Source organism: Furipterus horrens, unplaced genomic scaffold (genome assembly GCF_987537825.1).
Source record: "Furipterus horrens unplaced genomic scaffold, mFurHor1.1.pri manual_scaffold_3, whole genome shotgun sequence".
NCBI classification, from domain to species: Eukaryota; Metazoa; Chordata; class Mammalia; order Chiroptera; family Furipteridae; genus Furipterus; species Furipterus horrens.
The window spans coordinates 46,312-51,630 of NW_028327173.1; the positions used below are offsets into that span (position 1 = coordinate 46,312).

The 5,319-nt window shown below is 52.0% G+C and overlaps 1 long non-coding RNA gene across 1 annotated transcript; it reads right to left on the reverse strand.

The window, feature by feature from the left end:
* Nucleotides 1-1,277: 1,277 nt before the first annotated feature.
* On the reverse strand, nt 1,278-4,319 carry LOC150014008 (uncharacterized). Its single transcript, XR_016509889.1, has 4 exons — nt 4,085-4,319; nt 2,737-2,814; nt 2,333-2,408; nt 1,278-1,577 (listed from the first exon to the last, which is right to left on the reverse strand). It is a non-coding gene; the product is annotated as an uncharacterized LOC150014008 (long non-coding RNA).
* Nucleotides 4,320-5,319: the final 1,000 nt, after the last annotated feature.

The following is a 5,319-nucleotide window of genomic DNA, read 5'->3' on the forward strand; positions in this document are numbered from 1 at the left end:
GCCTTCCTGTCACTATACTGGGTATGCAGGCTCATCGGGTGGGTGAGGAACACGTCCCAAGAGCCATTTCGACCCTGAGGTGAGTAACAATAACCTCACTACGCATGGAAGTATCTGTGGACAAGTATGTTCCGCTGCAGAAACAGACGGTAGCGCTTATTAACCGCAGGTAGAAGACCTTACTTTTGCAGACTTTACAAAAAGCACGAGCACGGAACACATTGTGAGGGTCCCTTCCCAGGCCTTGGAAGCGAGGGGTCCTGAAGCTTAAGCTTCGCTCGCTTCACAGCAGATCTTTGAAAGTCTCGCATGGGGAACCGACGGAAGGGTTCAATGTGCTCTGAGGAGAGCTGGAGGGGACAAGTGTGGGAGGCCGGCACTGCGGTGGTGGCCCTGGAGCCTTCCTGGGCTGAGACCAGGGCCCCCCACCCCCCCACCCACCGCCCCGCCTCAGCCAAGACCGACTGCTCTCATCTGCGGCCCCTTTTCCTCTGTGGCCATAATCTCTCCTGCACAGGACCTGCCACGCGCCCGCCGTGGGCCTGCCACGGCGTCCGCAGCTGTCATCCCCCCGCCCGTCTGGTCTGGGTCGGCTCAGCCCACGGTCGTTCTTAAACCAAGCGCTGGAGACGGAGAGAGGGCACACCCGGCCACCCTGAGGGATGTGCCACCTGGGGCAGAGGAACAGACAAACGCATTGTAAGAACCGTAGGTAAGGGGAAAGGTAAACTCGAGTTCTCTCTCGGGAGTAGAGGGGGAGAGGGAAATGGGATCTGAGGGATCCAGAGGTGCTCAGAAGCACTGATGACCGATTACTGTAGCGGGTGCAGGGCTTGCACTGTAAACGGGCCTTTCACGTGTTTTCGGAGCGGTTTGCGTGAACGCGTGTTTGTATACATGTGCACGCACACACTTCCGGTCCTAGGAAGAGCCATCGATGTCGATGGCTGGCAACAGGTACAAGAATGTGATTCCCACAGAGGCCGAGGGCCACGGGTTCTCCAAGACGGTAGGGACACAGCAACGGAGACCTTCAGGGCACAAGTCCCATCTTTCCCTGCTGATGACACTCGCACCCACCAACTTTAGCCTCTTGTGTCCCGGCACCTCCAGGGCTGCCCCAGGACACTGAAGCATGAAGGATCACAGACCCACTAACCCCGGTGAACAACAGTGACTGCTACAGACAATTCTCCTTCACCGTTTCCATTCTTACCGAGTTTTATTCCCAGAAAAGGGGGGAGGGGGTAGAAAGGCCCATGAAGAACAGTCACCGCTCAACTTACAGAAAGGCGAGGCCCCGATCAGAGGCTACCATCCCTCTTTCCCACCGTCCGGGTTCAAAAGCCAACACGTGCTCATTGTGGAAGAGGGCGGCTGAAATGGGGCTCAAAAGATTTATAAGACCCCCAATTCTGTCTTCCACGTATCCTTTTCTTTTTGTTCTTTTTCTTTCTTATCACGCTCAGCCTTAGCTTCTTCTTCCTCGTGTCTTCTGATCAGCTGTTCCACTTCCTTCTGTCCGAGGACTCCGATGACCGTCTTTCCATTCTCTCTGGTCGGCGTGGCAATTTCCACTGGGGGCAAACACACACACGCACGGCTGCGTTATAGCAATCACAGGTGCTAAAGTTGTTGCAGCTACCTTAAAATACCGTTTACATTCATCGCCGTTGCAAAATCACGTTAGGTACCTATCGCTAGGTTTTACAGCAACACAGAAATACTCACGGCGCCGTTATTACCAATGCGTGCGGCCTTCCATCCCCCGTAATTTCCGCTTGGGTCGCTCCGATAGAGCTGAAAGCCGTAACGCTTATCTCAGCCAATGGACAGCAGCGAGACACCAAAGGCACGTTTTTCCCTTTAACCAAAAAAAGAGGACCGTCAAGCACATCAGCCGCCCAAAGGCAGAATCGCTACAGTCACTCGAGCTCCCCGAACGTAGCTGAAGCACCTTTCTTGTGAAGCTGAGCATTCGTAAGTGGCTCTGTTCTGGCCACCACAGACTAAGGCCCACCAAAACGTCCACTTGCTTCCGGGAGATGGGCACAGCCAGGAGACGGAGTCAAGACCCGGAGGACCGCTACTCCGTGCTGAGTTTAATTATTAGGTAAGAAAAGCAATCGGTTTCCAGATTTAAAAAGGCTATTTCTGCCTCTCGATGGTCTATTAATAAAACATATGATAATACATATCGCGGAAACCACGAAGCGCAAATGTACAAAAAGTTTTTCACTTACTTTTCAATTTCTTTTTACCATCTCATAAAAAAATTATTACCTAGAAAATGTTTCCCTTTTCTGGAATAAATATGCCCCAGATTTCCTACCTCCAAACTGCGCGTACGCTTGTTTGATATCACAGAGCGCTGTCACCAACTGCTCACGAGGAATTGGCTCCCGATACTGTAATAAATAAATACCTAGGATGAAAACACTGGCATAGTCATCATTTTTTCCTAAGACACAAAAATCTAAGCAAAACATATTCTGGACATAAACCTGCACCATGGGGGGACATTGACAGTCACCTGTCATTTGAAAGGGGAGCAGGGGAATGTCAACATCCTAACAATCTTATGACCATAGCATTTTATAAGTTCGGGTTAGAAAAAAGAAGCAATTTTCAATTAATAAATCTGCGATGACTCTCATCTTGGCAAAAACGAGTTCTCCTTAGAGATATGAAGCAAACTGACTTATAGATCGTCAGTCACACTCTCTCTGACCATACCTTTGGGCAATGAGCCTCAGTTCGTTGGTCAGAACGTTAGCGTCAGAAGTTACGCCGGCCACGGTGCAAGCCATGCCCCTGGAGGAAGAAAAAAAAAAAATGTATTCATGTGTCTGTAAGCAGAGCAGGTGTCTGAGAGGGCCTTTAAGAAGTATTTGCAAAGCCCCAAGTTCCATGATAAGTTTACCATGCTCGCGTCAATGCTCTGGTTTTCTTCTGAACAGACAGAAACTACAGAAGGTTTATCTTTGCAGGACAAACATGATGTCGTTTATAACATGAAAGATACACAGCGCCCCCTCCAGTTCTTCGATAGGCGTATTCAGCGCCACGACGCCGAACAGGGCGAGAGAAGGAGCACTAGGAAACTAAAGCAAGTCCCGAGAGGGTCCAGAAGCAAGACAGAGGTTTTGCCAGAGAGGAAGAAAAACTACCCCCACTCCTGGGTCATCGGTATTCTCACCTCCAAAAGCCTGGCTGGCCGGGGCGGAGGGAGGGGGCTCAGGGGCTAGGCTCCCAGGAAAGGCGCCTTTCCTTTCTTTGCTGCAGCTCCACGAGGGCTGCGCTGGCTCCCCTAGAGCTGGCACCCTCTGTCACCTGCTGTCACTACACCTCCGCAAGCCTGCCGGCTGCCGAGCGGCCCGTGGCCCGGCGGTGACTCTGGAGGGATGACGCTTCCTTGGACACGCATCCAAAGGCCCTAGAACCGGCACCCGCCTCGTCCCCCACTCAGGGGGGAAGTCTCTGACAGGCAAACCCAGTGCCCCGCAGGCTAGGAGTCCCGCACGCCCAACGACGCGAAACCGACGGGGCTCATCTAAACTGTTCCCAGACCTCCAGGGGTAAGATTCAGGACACTTCCACACAATTCCCGAGTAGCCGTTCTGAACACTCGGGGAGCCTGCCACGTGTCAGACCCTGCGCTAGTGTATTTCACTCGTTTTACTCTAGTTCATTAAACGGCCACCACCACTCGAGGCGGCACCGAAGCCCAGAGAAGGAAAGCAACGGGTGCAAGGTCACACAGACTTAACCCAGATCTGCACACCTACCACGCCTGTACTCCGAATGGTATAGAATAGTTTCTCCACCTAGGGCTTGGCCCTGCACGTCAAAAGAATAACGCATCGTCCTAAGCCTCAAGGAAGTTTCAAATAAGAATCAAAAGTGTCCACCAGTAAAGGCACAATAACAAGCGTTCGCTTCAAGTTTACTACGGCACACGGGCCAGCCCTCCCGAAATACGTGAGATCCTACGTATGTGAGCACGTGAGATATTGAAACACTCTCCCCCCTGTGAGCTCACTTACTCATCATCGAGCTTATAAATTTTTTCAGGGACAACAACTTCATCAAGCAGCTTGTGGATGTTGCGTCGCTCTGCTGCAAGCCAAACACCGTCGTTCGCTAAAGTTCCCGGACAGGTGCCCGCACGTCCGATGGCCTCCATGGCGTATTCAAGCTGGTACAAGCGACCTGCAAAACACAAGCGGTGAGAAACCGAGACTCCCTTCTGGGTGCTTGCACCACTGGGCCAAGAGAGTCAGCGGGAACCCTGACAGGCTCTACCCTCGAGTCCCTCTCTCGTTCTCTCGTGCTGCATGTGATCGACCTGGTGACCATAATGACATCAAAACACAAGAGAGCATGAACTATACAAAAAGTGTCTTGACGTCCGCCCCCCCACCCCCACCCCCCCAAAAGTCAAGCACTTAAAAATACTTTTGAGACAAATCCTACAATTCCTATTTTGCCTCCTGGAGAAAATATAGTGGTCCTGGAGTCATAGCTTCGAGACCGCAAAGGAAAATATATACCCATGACTCCTGTCCACTGAAAGTAACTCCTGCATAAAACACATCCTGGCACCCAGAGTCCAGTGTGTAGCAGGGAACCGATCATTTCTTCCCACTCCCATTTTCTCACGCAGGTCTGTAAGCTGAGTACCAGACCCTTTGTCAGGCGATAGCTTACGGATGTGTGCGGAACTTACCGTGTGTTCTGAACTTTACGGCTCCTGTCAAAAGAAAGTAAGATCCTTACTAAAACGAAAGTTACAACTGAAAAAGCATTTCCACGGCTTAAAACCGTTCCGTCCACCCCCTTCTTTGGCCGAGGTGAGGGACGCAAACACGATTTGACACAGGTGGAGACCGAGGCACTGGGGCTGGAGGGGAAAATCGAAAAAGCCCTTTTTTGGAAAAAAACCAACGCAGAAAAGGAGCCCAAATGAGACACAGTAGAGGCAGAAAGAGGGATGAGACCCTGCAGGTCCAAGAGGAAGAACTGGGGAAGGAGAAAGAACGGGGCGTCCAGGCGGAGCAGGAAGCTTCAGCAGAAAACACTGAGTCAGACGCCTCACGGGCAAGAGACAAACGGCCGAAGCTCAAAAAAAAAAAAAAAAAAAAAAGAATCGCAGCCGCTAGAAAGCTAAGCCAGTATCCTGACCACGGAGTCCAGGAGGACGGACACGTGAAGAGGGGCAGCGGCTTCTCCCGGGAGGGCTGGGGTCCTGCACGCGGAAGGAGGCGGGGGGTTGGGGGTGGGGGCGTGGGGCGACCTCGGCCCCCAGAGCACATTTCC